This window comes from Microcaecilia unicolor, chromosome 2 (genome assembly GCF_901765095.1).
Source record: "Microcaecilia unicolor chromosome 2, aMicUni1.1, whole genome shotgun sequence".
Taxonomy (NCBI): domain Eukaryota; kingdom Metazoa; phylum Chordata; class Amphibia; order Gymnophiona; family Siphonopidae; genus Microcaecilia; species Microcaecilia unicolor.
The window spans coordinates 443,209,099-443,224,147 of NC_044032.1; the positions used below are offsets into that span (position 1 = coordinate 443,209,099).

General features: G+C 46.1%; 1 protein-coding gene across 2 annotated transcripts in view; it reads left to right on the top strand.

Moving 5' to 3' along the window:
* DQX1 (DEAQ-box RNA dependent ATPase 1) overlaps positions 1–15,049 on the top strand; it is a 128,324-nt gene that overhangs the window by 10,146 nt on the left and 103,129 nt on the right. The window contains exon 1 of one of the 2 annotated variants that reach the window (XM_030190879.1): positions 13,072–13,118. The exons of the other annotated variant lie outside the window; for it this stretch is intronic. The gene's annotated coding sequence lies outside the window, so the exon portion shown is untranslated. Of the gene's footprint in view, positions 1–13,071; positions 13,119–15,049 lie in introns of those variants that run through there. 2 annotated transcript variants of the gene reach the window in all.

Genomic DNA, 15,049 nt, shown 5'->3' on the forward strand with positions numbered 1-15,049 from the left:
ATTCTTTTCACAATAAATTTACTGACATTAAATCTGACATATGATTTACTGTCAGACTATTTCTCATCCTATATACCAATATACCCACTACTAGAAAATTGGAACAAGCTAAACTTACAGATTCCTACACAGACACTACATGGCAGCAGAATCCTTCACATTAGTCTCGCATGAAGAACATGGACAGACCTTCCTCCTTTGAAGGAGATTTGTGATACAAAATAGGGTGCCATAAAAAACATGCAGACCTCCCAAGAGAGAGCCACATTTTATATGCAATGAAAATACTAGTAAAAGTCACAGAAATGCATTTTCTTCCATACTCCACTAAACACAAAATTAGAAAAGATGTGTTTCCAAAAAAGCAAACCATCATGATCAGCATATCCCGCTTTCTTTTCCCTCCCATCCATGTGCAGCATGTCCCCCTCTTCTCTCCATCCCCTTCTATGTGCTTCATGTCTCCCTCTTCTCCCCCTCTCATCCACGTGCAGCTTGAGCTCTTCTCTCTCTCTCTCATCTACATGCATCTTGTCCCTTTCTCGCCCTGTCATCTACACAACTTGTCCCCTTCTTGCCATCCCTTCCGCACAGCTTGGCCTCTCCCGCTCCCCAGGCCTACCTTACACAGCCCTGGTGGTCCAATGGTCAGCTGAGGCAGGAGGAGCGATCCTCCTACAGTCCTGCTCATGTAGTCTCCACACACTCTCCGTATAGAAAATGGCTGCTGTGAGTTCTGTGGCAATCTCGCAAGATTGCTGCGAGTTCCCACAGCAATCTCATGAGACTGCCACTGAAACTTACAGCAGTCACTTTCAGTATGGTCGGAGAATGGAGATTGTATGGGCAGGAGCGGAGGATGGAGGATCGCTCCTGCCCCAGCTGGTCTGGCACAACAACTGGCTCGCAGATTTTCAAAAAATCTAACAATCGGCTTGCGAGCCGGCTCCAGCACACCACTGGGTATAAGCCTTAGGGAAGTCGTCTTCCTTAAAAACTTGCTGCAAAGGTAGATTGGTGGGCTTATAAAACAGGAGCTCACCATGGTCCTGCTATGCAAGCACAGAAGAAACAGTAAGGAGAACCAGGAAACAGTGTTCAGATTAGGCAAGATGAAAACAGAGAAGAGGCCTAGGGGAAAAAACATTTCCCGTATCTGGTTTGGGTACTAGAATTTTGTGTGTTTTAAAGTGTATATAAATATTGTCAAACGTGGCATACATACTAATTTTTAGCCTTTTTAAATGTGATCCCATGTCTCTCCCTGTTCTGCCACAGAAAGCTCCACTCCTCTGCTAATCTTCAGACTGCCGAACACAAAGGAGAGGGAATCCAAAAGCACAAAATTAAAACAAAAAAAGCACAAGCTTTTTCACTATTATGTTTCAGTTTCCACATCATTTTGGTGTCATTCATTCAAGGTACTTAGTGTTGATTCAACACTTGGTTCCACTTTTTACTCACACAGTTTAGTATCTATTAGTTCAAAGCACTCTTTTTTTTATTGAAAATCTGTTGGACTCATGTATCCATCACAGTATAACGTTACGATTTAACTCGCATTACCATGTTGTTCACACTGCACCATAATAATGTGTCCAGTATTGCACATTTGCACCAGCACGTTTCTTAGTGAGGTTTGACTTATTCACATTTTCACATCAGGTTTTTTGTTCATACTGGATCATGTCACACTGTAAATATTTGGAAAGTATTGTACACCAGCACTGGCACGTTTCCGAGTGAGGTTTCACTCATTCATTATTCCTCAAGTCTGTTTTTTCTGTCACTTCAGTCTCCAGTAGATTTATCTTTTTCAGGGTGTTTCCCTACAATGAATGATTGATATCTTTGAAATCAGAAACCATTATTAGGTATGAATTTTATATGCATCTTCCATTTGTTCTAATTTGTTGTTTATTATATGCTTATGTTTTTTTGTCAGGCAATGCTGTGAAGTTTTGTATGTTTTGCCTAAATTCTATCACATCTCTCTATATAAAAGGCAACACCAACGTTCTATGAAGCCTCCAGCCGGAAGTGTGAAGGGGGCGAGATATCCGGTTTCCCTATGAGTGTCTGCCCCGCCCTCTCTGTAACACAGTCAGTGAAGGAAAACAGAGCACGAAATCAAATCGCTGGCTCTGTAACAGTGAAGGACTCAGAGGGGGGAGGGGAGAGAGGCCAGAGGGCAGGGACACACACACTCCCACAAGCACACAGAAGAAAACATTGCTAGCCCCCGTTTCATTTGCATCAGAAACGGGGCTTTTTTACTAGTATGTATATATTTTTTTAATATAAAAATTTGTAAAGCAATTTGGTTCATTTGTATTTTTGCATGTTCTGCCTTCTATATGAATGCCATATATTTTTATGATTTTTTATATCCTTTTATGTTTGATATTGTTTCTTTGTTCTATATGCTTATTTATTTGCCTAGACCCCTGACGCCGAAACATGGATCATGTTGGGTCTGATCAGTAAAGTAAAGCTGAGACACCCCTATCTTGAAGGCTTCTTGTGCTTTTTTGGCTTTTTGCTTAAGCTTCAGACTGCCACCAATTTAGGCCCCCTTTTAATAAGGCGCACTCACGTTTTTAGCGTGCGCATTGTGGACGTCCTAAATGTTAGAGATACCCATAGGAATGCATTGGCATCTCTAATGTTTAACGCGCGCACAATTTTAGCATGAGCTAAAAACGTGAGCGCGCCTTAGTAAAAGGGGGCCTTAGTTTCTTTAGGTAGAATAAAATACCCCAAGATGTACCTATAGGTAATTCAGCATTATGAGATTCAGCACACCAATGTTTTTTCTATTAGAATAAGTTTCAGTTCAACAGTGATGGTATGGAGTGTGCTTGTTTGAGGGTTAAATGTAAACTGACAAAAAGGCCAGATATGACTCTGAAATATAACTATACTGTTTTTGTATTTTCAGTTTTTGTGATCTTGGGACACACACAAGATAACTGAATCTCTTGAAAGGAGGTATAGAGGTTGTAAAAGGTTGAGAACCACAGATTTTTTTTTTTTAATAGCATTCATAAAGGTCACTTAGTTCTGACATCCTTCAGCTGCTCCTATTTTTTTCTCGGGCAGTTCAACATTTCTTTTTATTTGCATCATATCTTTTTGCTTGTGTAACAGCTGAAGTGGAGGACAAAGCCATACTTCACACTATCACAACAGTTGCATTTAGCTGCAGTGAATGCAGATGAGATGAGATAAGCTTCCGGCTTTGATTTCTGAAGCTTTAGCTGGAGGAGTGGCCTAGTGGTTAGGGTGGTGGACTTTGGTCCTGGGGAACTGAGGAACTGAGTTCGATTCCCGGCACAGGCAGCTCCTTGTGACTCTGGGCAAGTCACTTAACCCTCCATCGCCTGCCACATTGAGCCTGCCATGAGTGGGAAAGCGTGGGGTACAAATGTAACAAAATAAATAAATAAATAGCTGCGGTTAATATTGCTGATCCAGAGGAACAGGCTTCGTCCTCTGTTAATGTTAAGATGGCGAGCACATGCAAGCCTTCTAAAGCCTTCCCTATGCATGAATCTATTCAGGAAATGATCTCGGCTCAGTGGTCTGATCCAGAGAGTGGATTTAGGCTCAGTGGTCTGATCCAGAGAGTGGATTTAAAGTAGCTAGAACTATGGCATGTCTTTATCCAGTGTCTGCTGCTACTTTGGATACTTTCTCTTTTCCTAAAGTGGATGCCTTGATAACTGCGGTCACTAAGAAAACCACACTGCCGGTGGAGGGTGGAGTTGCGCTAAAAGATGTCCAGGATAGGCGTCTCGAACCCTCCCTTAAACGTTCCTTTGAGGTAGGGGCTCTGGCTCTGTAGGCCACCATCTGTAGCTCCTTTGCGGCTAGAATGTGCTTGTCCTTGTTTCAGCAGAGTTTAGAAAAGGATTCGGATGTGGCTTCTGTGTTGGTTTCCTCTGCTCCAATGGAGTCAGCCCTTGCTTATCTGGCAGATGCTCTCTATCATTTGGTTAGGGCATCTGCTAAGCAGATGGCTTTGGCGGTCTCAGCTCGGCAGCTTCTGTGGTTGCGCCAGTGATCAGCTGATATGGCTTCCAAACAGCGCCTTACGAGACTTCCCTTTCGTGGGAAACTACTTTTTGGTGAAGATCTAAAGATTGTTAAAGATTTAGGTGATTCTAAATCTCAGCGCCTTCTGGAAGACAGGCCTAAGTCTGGTTCTAGATCTGCTTCTGCAAGGCCTCGTTTCTGCGACTCTCGCCGTTATCGGCCTGGTCATGGTTCATCCTTTCAGCGTTCCAGGCTTCAACAGTGTTCTTCCTTTTGCGGTGGCAAACGACCCTCAGGTTCTTCTCCCAGATCTCAGGTCCTTGGACGTCCTGCACAATGATGGGGCGCAGGTTCACTCTCCTGTTGTGTCCATTGGAGGTCGTTTGACCCTTTTTTACGGAGAGTGGGCAAAAATTACGTGAGACCAGTGGGTCTTAGATCTCATCAGAGACGATTACAGATTAGAATTTGCTGTGCCTGTCTCAGATTCCTTTTTGGAATCCCGGTGTGTCACGTTGGCCAGGAAAGCAGCTGTGGATTCCATGTTGCAGAAGTTGTTGGATCTCGGGGCTGTGGTTCCAGTGCCTCAAGCCGAAGTTTGCACCGCACACTATTCCATTTATTTTGTGGTTCTTCACAAAGGAGGTTCCTTCAGGCCTATTCTAGACCTGCACAAGGTGAACTACTGTCTCAGAGTGCGCCATTTCCGTGATTTGTGATAGCGGCGGTCCAGCCGAGGGAGTTTCTTACGGCTCTGGATTTAAAAGAGGCTTACTTACACATTCCTATTTGGCCTCCTCATCAGCGCTTCCTGAGATTCGCCATCTTAGGCAGTCACTTTCAGTTTTGCGCTTTGCCTTTTGGCCTAGCTACAGCTCCTCGCACCTTCTCCAAGGTCATGGTGGTTGCAGCCGCCCTTCTTCGGAAGGAAGGCATCAAGGTTCATCCGTATCTCGACAATTGGTTAATTCGAGCAGATTCAGAGCACGAGAGTTGTGCAGCCACCTCGCGGGTTCTGGATTTCCTGCGTTCTCTCGGTTGGGTTGTCAATCTTCCCAAAAGCTGACTAGTGCCCTGTCAGTCTCTGGAGTATCTAGGAGTGCTCTTCGATACGGCTCAGGGACGAGTCTTTTTACCAGAAAGCAGGAGGCTCAAGCTCTGTGCGCAGATTCAGGTTCTGTTACAGTCTCCCCACCCTCGGTTCTGGGATTATGTGCAGGTGCTGGGGTCTATGACAGCTTCTCTGGAAGTAGTTCCATGGGCGAGAGCCCATACGCGTCCTCTCCAGCGGACCCTCTTGCGTCTTTGGTCTCCGGTTTCCCAGGATTACCTTCACCGACTGCCGTGGCTTCCAGTAGCGAGGGAAAGCATGTCTTGGTGGCTTTGTCCTGCCAATTTCCAGAAGGGAATGCCGTTGGCGTCTCCCCAGTGGGTCGTGCTTGTCACGGATGCCAGCCTCTCAGGGTGGGGTGCACATTGTCTTCACCGAGTGGCGCAGGGTCGTTGGTCGGAGACGGAGGTGAAGTGGCCTATCAACAGGTTGGAGCTAAGAGTGGTGATGCTGGCTCTCAAGAGCTTTCAAGATCTCCTGGAAGGTCAAGCGGTTCAGGTTCTCTTTGACAACACCTCAGCAGTGGCTTTTATCAACCACCAGGGCGGCACTCAGTGTAGAATTGGCCACAGAGGTGTCTTTTCTCTGCTTCTCTGGGGCGGAGAATCAGCAGCTCACATTGCAGGCCAGTCCAATGTCAAAGCCGATTTTCTCAGTAGTCATCTGCTTGACTCGGCGGAATGGGAATTAGCGACAGAGGCGTTCCAGCTGATCTGTCAACGTTGGGGCACTCCAGCTATGGATCTGATGGCCACCAGTCTAAACGCCAAAGTCAGCAAGTTCTTCAGCAGAAGAAAGAGCACGGCTCTGCAGGACTGAACGCTCTGTTACAGTCTTGGCCGAAGTTAGACCTGCTCTATGTCTTCCCTCCTTGGCACTTGATCCGGGCGTCTTCTCCATCGTGTCGGACTTCATCAGGGTCTGGTGATCGTGGTAGCTCCGGATTGGCCTCGTCGTCCGTGGTATGCGGATTTGATTCAGCTGCTCGTGGATCCTCCTCTTCGTCTCCCGGACTTACCCGGACTTCTTCATCAGGGTCCGGTGTGCATGGAGGAAGTGTTTATTAGTTTATCTGCTCTTCCCAGCCCAGAGGAATGCTCCACACACTCCAGTAGTTAGGGAGAAACAAAGTGGACGCCACAAAGATATGAAAAAATACTGAGTTTTATTCACTTACCAAGTTAGAAAAACAGACAGTCAATAATGGTAAAGTCTACAATGCTTTTCTCATGGGAGTGTACAAAGGATGCATATAGGTGCAGTCTCTAAGCACATTTTCGACTAAGTCCAGCTGACACTCCGGTTATATACTTTTTTTCTATCACCATATAATTCTAATAGTTTGCAAGCATTAGACCTTCCCCCAATATTGCTAAACATTGGTTTCTACAGCTGATCAAGATTATTAGGGTGGTCCAGAGCAACATCATACCGATTAGAATGTTTACTCACTTGCTTCACAGTCCATTTCACCAGCAACCTTTTATCTTATGCCTGCAGGTCCAGATAACTCCAGAAAGCCCCTAACCACATTCTGTCCTACGCCCCTGGCTGGAACATTTTTGCTCTAGGTTCCTCTTTCTGCAAAGCTGCAAAGCCAGCTTGTCACAAAGTACAATCGCTGGGTCACACAGAGGCTATGCTTTTAGTTTTAGCTGTTAGCCTGAGGCTTACAGACCTTTGGTTCAGAAAAGGCCCAGACAGGTTCGTTATTATCAGAAGTCTCCTGCTTTGGTCTTACGGCCTGGCTCTTGAAAGGGTGAAGCGGAGGAAGAAAGGTTATAAGGAGTCAGTTATTGCCACTCTGCTTCGAGCATGGAAGTGTTCTACGACCACAGCTTATGCCAGAGTCTGGCGCACCTTTGAGGCGTGGTGTAGGAAGCGCGCTTGGTCTCCCTTTAAAGCATCGATTTCTCAGATCTTGGCTTTTCTTCAGAATGGTCTGCACAAGGGGTTGTCTTATAACTCTGTCGGGGTTCAGGTTGCTGCTCTAGCCTGCTTCCATGGTTGAGTGACGGGCTCTTCTCTAGCGGCTCATAAGTACATAAGTAATGCCGTACTGGGAAAACACCAAAGGTCCATCGAGCCCAGCATCCTGTCCCTGACAGCGGCCAATCCAGGTGAAGGGCACCTGGCAAGCTACCCAAACGTATAAACATTTTATACAAGTTATTCCCAAAATTGTGGATTTTTCTCAAGTCGTCCATTTAGTAGCGGTCTATGGACTTGTCCTTTAGGAAACCGTCCAACCCCTTTTTAAACTCTACCAAGCTAACCGCCTTCACTAAGTTCTCCGGCAACGAATTCCAGAGTTTAATTATGCGTTTGGTGAAGAAAGTTTTTCTCCTATTTGTTTTAAATTTACTACACTGTAGTTTCATCGCATGCCCCCTAGTCCTAGTATTTTTGGAAAGCTTGAACAGATGCTTCACATCCACCTGTTCCACTCCACTCATTATTTTATATAACTCTATCATGTCTCCCCTCAGCCGTCTCTTCTCCAAGCTGAAAAGCCCTAGCCTCCTTAGTCTTTCTTCATAGGGAAGTCATCCCATCCCCGCTATAATTTTTGTCACCCTTCGCTGCACCTTTTCCAATTCTACTATATCTTTCTTGAGATGCGGCGACCAGAATTGAACATTCGGATGTGGTGCACTTTCTTAAAGGTTCGCTTCATCTTTGACCTCCATTGCGGCATCCGTGTCCTTCTTGGAAGCTGAATTTGGTCCTTAGTGCGTTGCAGGACGTGCCTTTTGAACCCTTGCGTTTAGCAACTGATAAAGATCTTACTCTGAAGACCGTGTTTTTGGTGGCTATTACCTTGGCGTACAGAGTTTCTGAAATTCAGGCCTTATCGTGTCGGGAGCTGTTCCTTCAGTTTTCGGAGTCTGGTGTTACTCTTAGGACAGTTCCGTCTTTTTTGCCTAAGGTTGTGTCTGCATTTCATTTGAATCGGCCACTTCCTCTTCCTTCCTTCAGCAAGTCGGATTTTCCGGAGAACTTTTCACTTCGTCTTTTGGATGTTCTTCGGGCTCTTCTTCGCTACCTTCAGGTCACTAATGAGTTTCGTTGTTCTGACCACCTTTTTGTATTGTTTTCTGTTTCCAGGCACGGTTATGCGGCATCTGAGTCGACCATCACTCGATGGCTCAAAGAAGCCATTTCTTCGGCTTACTTACTGAAGGGCGTTTCTCCTCTGGAAGATTTGCATGCTCATTCGACTCAGGTGCAGGCTACTTCCTGGGCCGAAACGGGTAGTCTTCCTTTGGAGGAGATTTGTCGGGCAGCTACTTGTGCTTCTCAGCATTCTTTTGTCAAACACTATAGGTTTGATGTAGCAGCGCGGGGTGATGCTCACTTTGGGGTGACTGTTCTCTCTTGGGGAGCGGCGGCTTCTCACCCTATTTAGGGGATTGCTTTTTTACATCCCACTAGTTCCTGGATTCATCTGCTGCTGAGGCTAAGGAAGGTAAAATTATGTCTCACCTGATAATTTTCTTTTCTTTAGTCGCAGCAGATGAATCTGGGATCCCTGCCCTGTTGTTTGCCGCGCATTCTTTTGTCTTTGCATTCAGCAGGTGATGTACCAATTAAAAGAAAAAGAAGAGAACAGCATAAGCGTAGATTTTGATAAGAAAATGTGAATCTTGACACAGCTCTTTGCTAATGGTTCACTTTGGACTCATTGTTTAGTGTTTTTTGAGTCCTATTTTATCTATTGTTGGATTTGGCTGTTGCCGCTTTGTTGTGAGGAGGTTTTTTTTCTTGTTTGCTATGTTTTATTCTCCTCTGCTTGGGGATGCGACATATACTGAAGTAAGAGGGAGCTGGATGGCCAGTATCACTGCTTCTTTCAGTTTTCTCTATCTCTACCTGCTGGTAGGCGGATACAACCCACCAGTTCCTGGATTCATCTGCTGCGACTAAAGGAAAGAAAATTTATAAGGAAGACATAATTTTACCTTCTTCAGCACCCCCCCTTATATACACTGCATAGGATCAAACCACAGGGCGTAATTTAAACCTTGAAACCCCAGGAGCTAAGTTGGGAAAACCAGCTGCCGATTTTCACTGTTTGTGGTCTGTAAATTGCCTTTGTCAGCCCTGAGGCTTACAAATGAGACTGTGTTTGCAGATTCCCATCGCCAAAGAGCGATTTGAGCACTGGAGGGTTAGGAACATCAGCTGCACATACTGTAGCAGGACTTGCTTATCCACTCCTACCCTAGCTGAAATCATATACATGCACCTTTCTGACCTCGTGTGCAACTTTCTTTAAATTGGTCCTCTTATTTTCTAACTCCTATTCCTCAATTTTATCTGTCTGTATTTTCCTCCTACGCTTACACCTTATTCTGTCTATTAAGATGTTTTTTTGTTTGTTGTGTTGACATTGCAAGTAGCATACTATGCCATACTATGTACTGTTGTTTGAATATTTTTACTGCTGTAAATGTCTATTGCCTAGGTTTAACTTATTGTTGCTGTACACCGCCTTGGGTGAATTTTCTTCAAAAAGGCAGTTAATAATTCCTAATAAATAAATACTTTATGTCCTTGCCAGATCATCCAGACTAATGGGTAGTTGTACTCATCCCCCAGTGGAAGGAGAAAGAAACAGAAAGTAGATCCATGTGATTTGCCCTCATAAGGCCCTGTGCAGCTGTTGAATGCTTAGTATGTTCTGTCTGCAGCGGATCGTGGATAGTACTTGCTTCTCTCCCATCTGGTGGTTCTCAGTCAGCTCCTGGCCTGGGGGATTCCTAGGTGGCAGTTGAGTGGAAACTCCTCACAATGATGGAGGCCCCCTCTCGTTATGCAGTGCATGCTTGGTGCTGGGGTTAAACTCGGTAGGGCCGGGCCCCTGCCCTACTTACCTACCTCCCTTCTGTTGATCTGGGTCAGATTGTGGAGGTGTAGCAGTACTAGATCCTGTGTGTGATTTGGAGGCCTGCTTGCCTCTACTTCTATTCAGATCCTGGAGGTAAGTTGCCATGCTTCATTTTCTCGGCAGTTGACTGTCCTGTGCAAACCTAGCCAGCCTACATAAAGGGAGCGTGGTTGGCTGCTCTGGGATCGTTGCTTCATTTTTAGGTTTCCTGTATACCATTGCTCATCCGGGTTCCGGTGTCCTGTTTTCTTTCTGGTTTGATAGTGCTGCAGTAACTATGGGGTTCAGCAATTTCCTGCCTGAGAGTCACTTTGTTGCGCAGCACATGGCATCCTTTGTTTCTTCTAGGGGGTTTCTTTGGGCAGAGCATATTCCGTGATTTGTTCGGCTCCTGGTTGCAGCATTTTTTTTTCTTTAGTGAGAGCTTATTCTCCGGTTACCCCCCCACCCCCCCCCCCCCCCAAAAGATAGTTACGTTAGCTGAGCTATGTGGCTCTTCCCGGCCATTTTTTGTGCACCCCTTTGGGACTGTCCAGGTTTTCTGGAGGTTGGGCTGTGGGAGTCGCCTGGCCATCAGGTTTGGCTTTTTTTCCTCCCACTCTTATGCCCAGATGATCAAAACCCCCCCCCCCCCCCCCTGTTCTCATAGGGTAAACTGCGGGAGGATTGTGCCTGAGCATGCACTCAGGCACAATCTTCCTGCACTTGTTTGACAGGTCTGGGCTGTCAAAAGCCCCAGACCTGTCAAACAAACGGGCTGGAGGTCCTTGGTACCAACAGACCCCAAACAGAATGGCCCTGTTGGCCTAGTATACCCACCCTGAGCCAGTCCCACCAAATTCCCCCCCCCCCCCCCCCCCCGACACAAGTTCAGGGGGGCTGGAGATTTGGTGGGTCTCCAGTCCCCCTAACCCTGCTAGCATACCCCAAGTAAAGCCCGCCTTTTCTCCTTTATATGGTGTGAAGCCCTGCCCAGCGCATCCCAGGATGCACTGGGCAGGGCTGGGTGCTGCCATTTTCGACGTGGTGCTGCTGGAAGAGGAGGGAGTCTACCTCCCTCATCCAACAAAGGTAAGGGGCGGGGAAGAGGGCCGCTAGACCACCAGGTTGGGGTGGGGGTTGATTCACGGCCCACTGGGCCACCAGGGCTTTACTTGGGGGATGCAGGGGGAGATTGGGGGGGCTGTAGACCCACTGGATCTCCAGCCCCCTAAAACATGTGTCGGGGGGGATGCACTGGGGGGAATGGAGGGCCTGCTAGCCTGTAAACGCATGCTGGACAGGGCTCACCATTCCTCCCCAATGGTTTGCAAACCCTAACACCAGCTCCAAGCTGGCGTTAGGGTTTGTCGCAGATAGCGCACCAATGTTTGGCTCGCTGATCATTGGGGAGGAATAGATTTAGCATACATTTGCATGCTACTTGCGCTGAGCTCTGTTTATCATACATTTGCATGCTAGTTACATTCAGAGCCTGCCAGCGTGTTTTCATGTGCTTGGGGTCTCTGATCATGGGGCAGTAACAAATGCAGGAGCTAGTATGGCACTAATAGCCTTTAGCGCCCGGGTTTTCTTCTGATCATCTGCCCATTAGGGTGGCTACCTGAATCTGCACCTTTCCGAGTTCCCTTGTTCAAAGCAGGCGCACTATTAGGGCTTCAGTTGTCACTCAGCTGTCCAAGCTTCTGCTATCCTGTGTCTTCGAAGTCTCTTCACCACTGCGATCTTCCCTTTGCCAGTGATGGAAATTCTCGTGTGTGTGTGTGGAGCTCCAGAGCTCTCTCCTCTGAGTTGCGGGGTCTCTGACTGCCGGCAGTCTCCTCTCTTCTGCGTTGGATACATCTGAATTTTGCAGTTACAGCTGTCTCATCTCTTTTCAGAGGTGAGCATCGCTTGTTAGAGCAGCAGTGGTCTCTTGTCATTTGGATTGCAGAGTTCTTCTGTGTTTTGGAGCGCCAGCAGTCTCCACTTTTCTGAGGGGCGAACTTCTACTGTATGTCTCAGCTAATCCAGCCACTGCTGTTCTGTATGACAGACTTATCCTATGTTGCATACTTACATTAGTCTCCTCTCTTCGCCGTTGCAGATGCCTCCTGGATTTCATAGCTACGGCAATTTTCTCTCTTTCCAGTTGAAGACCGTTCCAGTAGTCATCTCATGGAGTTGGAAGTCAGATTCTGGGGTGTACATTTACAGTGGTATCCTCTTTAGAGCTGTGTATGGCGCCTGTAGTTCACAACTTCAGCAGTCTTCTCTTCTTGAAGCAGTCTGCTCGCTTCTGAGTAGCAGATGTCTCTGGTATGTCACAGTTATGTCTGTCTACTCGCTTTGGGGTTGAGTCATCTCTGGTATCTCTCTTATACAGTAGTCTCCTCGCTTTTGAGTTACAGGCATCTTCTCTGTGTCCTAGCTGCGGCGGTCTCTTTGGAGTGGCAGATGCCTCTTTTCTGTTTCATAGCTATAGCAGTTGTCTCTCTTGTTGTGGGCTGGTGGTTGGGAGGCGGGGCTAGTGCTGGGCAGACTTCTACGTTCTGTGCTGTGAAAATGGCAGATACTAATCAAGGTCAGGTATGCACAAAAAGTAGCACATGAGTTTATCTTGTTGGGCAGACTGGATGGAACGTGCAGGTCTTTCTCTGCCGTCATCTACTATGTTACTATATGTTTAGAAAAAGGCTTACTAGTAATTCCTAACAAGTGAGCACAGTCACTGAGATAAGGCATCCCTGTTTTTGTTGTTCAGCTGAACATTCTTGACTACTGCAGTAGGAGAATCATGCTGTGATACAGATAAAATGGTATAAGGAGTTTTTTTTTTCCTACATGTTGGGACATAATTCAGCTGCATGCTCTTTGCAAGCATATGAGAGACTGCACTTTCCAGCCATGCATGTTTGTCAAGAGCAGACTTATTAAAGTGCTGTTGAAGAATGAGCTCTGCTTTGGGTGTGTCTGTGGCTATGAAACATACCAGGACTATCCATGGAATGTAGGGTAATACTGGAGTCTGGTAGTGTATCAACTTTATTATTTAAGCAGTAATAAAGGGAAGATCTCGTGATCCAGATGACCAGGACGGTAAGCAACTCTAACCAAAGGAATTAATTAAAAGAACAACAGGGGGTTGTCTAATTATTCAAATCAATGCATAATTACAAAGTTGGCATTTTGTTGTGTGTAGTATGGTACTGAGCAGTAGTTATGTATGTATGTGTGTGTAAATGTAACTAAAAATTCTCATGCAGAGTTAAGGGCCTCAGACAAAGTGGTCCAGAGTACCTAAAGAATAAGTTAGTCCTTTACACACCTTCTGAGACCTCTAGGACCCCAACTGTACCCTCATCAAAGGAAATCATGTGATGTGACCACCACTGAGCCTTCCCGAATAAGGGGGCTACTTTTAAAGTCACTCCAAGCCTAAGTCAAGACTACTTCAGGAATCAGGTGAAAGCCTGGCTTTTCTCTCAAGCCTTTAACAGCTGTGGCGACTGACTAAGACCAGTTCCACATATCTTATCAGCTGTACATACTATATAATTTTGCCTTCAGTCTAATCGCCCACTTACCCCCAGTCCCTTTTTGCCTTATTCATTTTGTATTCTGCTGGCTTCTTGAGTATCATATTTTTGTTAATTGAATGTTCTACCATATTGTCTATTACGGTTTATTATTTATATTCTCCTGACATTCTCATTTTTTTGTATGTGAATGTTCTACTGTGCTGTTCTGCATATTTCTCACTATATATCATTGTTTGCTATTACTTGAATTTAGTTTGGCCATCCAAGCTTTCCTCATTGTTTTAACTGTGGTTTTTTTGCTGACATTTGTTCATTTTGCTATTCTTATATTTTTTTACCTGAAGTCACAGCACCAGCGGCGGCATTACTGAAAGGACCAGGCTCGCCTCCTCCAGCCTTCCCTTTGTTCCCTCTGTGTCCCACCCTCACAGTAACAGGAAACAACATCAGAGGAAGGCAAGACACTGAGAAGGAACGAAGAAAAGACTGGTCCTTTCACTAACGCCGCTACTTCGATCTCAGGTAAAAAAAATAAAATATTTAAACGCGGGGCGCAGGAGCAGAAACCATTCCGGAGGGGAGACCCATGCCATATCTGTTGGGTGGTTGTTGATGCTGGTACCTCGCTGGGCATTGTAGCCGGCACTGACCGATACGGTGCTCCTTTCCAGTCCATCGGGGGAGGAAGCGACCCTGAAGTCCAGGAGGGGATCTGTACCTCAGTACTTTTGCCTAGAGCCTGATCACACATTCCAAGTAATCCAAGGCAGATACAGACTCAGACATCTCATGAGGAGTACTTTGCTGAGTCTGATACTGATCACTCTTGGGTGTCTTATGAAACCAGAGGTGCTTTCAGGGGAGGGTTCTGTTGGTCTACCTGCAGACCCTTCTCCACCAAAAGAAAAGTAGAAATCTCCCCCAGAGTGTTTTTGAGAGAGATGGCTGAGACCATTCCCTTTAATTTGGAAATTGAGGATGAGCCCAGGGCTCCCTCCCAAGAAGGCTGTGACAGTCCCTGTGGACAGCATCCTTAAGGCTGTACACATGAGGAATTGGGAGACCCCTCTACTGTACAGCCTGTAACAAAGAAGGTGGACTCTCTGTACAGTCCAGAAGGCTCCCAGGTTTGAGAAGCAACAGCTTCCACACCATTTCATTATGGTCGAATTTACCCTCAAGAGGCAGTTCGTGGACTGATGCCTTGGCTTCCCTAGGCAGGGATGATCGTGCTCTGGTGTCTTTTGGGAGGAAAGTGTTTCGGGGCTCAATGTTCATTTCCTGCATACAGTGTGTGCGTAGTGTGCCAGAGTTTGCAGATATTGTGCCTCCAAAGAATCCGCTGAATTCAGTGAGCTAGTAGTCATTCAGAAGGAGTGTTGAAAGCACATGGCCTAGGTAACCTGTGATGCTTTTGAAATGTAGTCCAGACTTTCTGCATTACTCTCAAGGCTGCGTGTTTCAGACCTAGAACTGGTAAGAGATGAT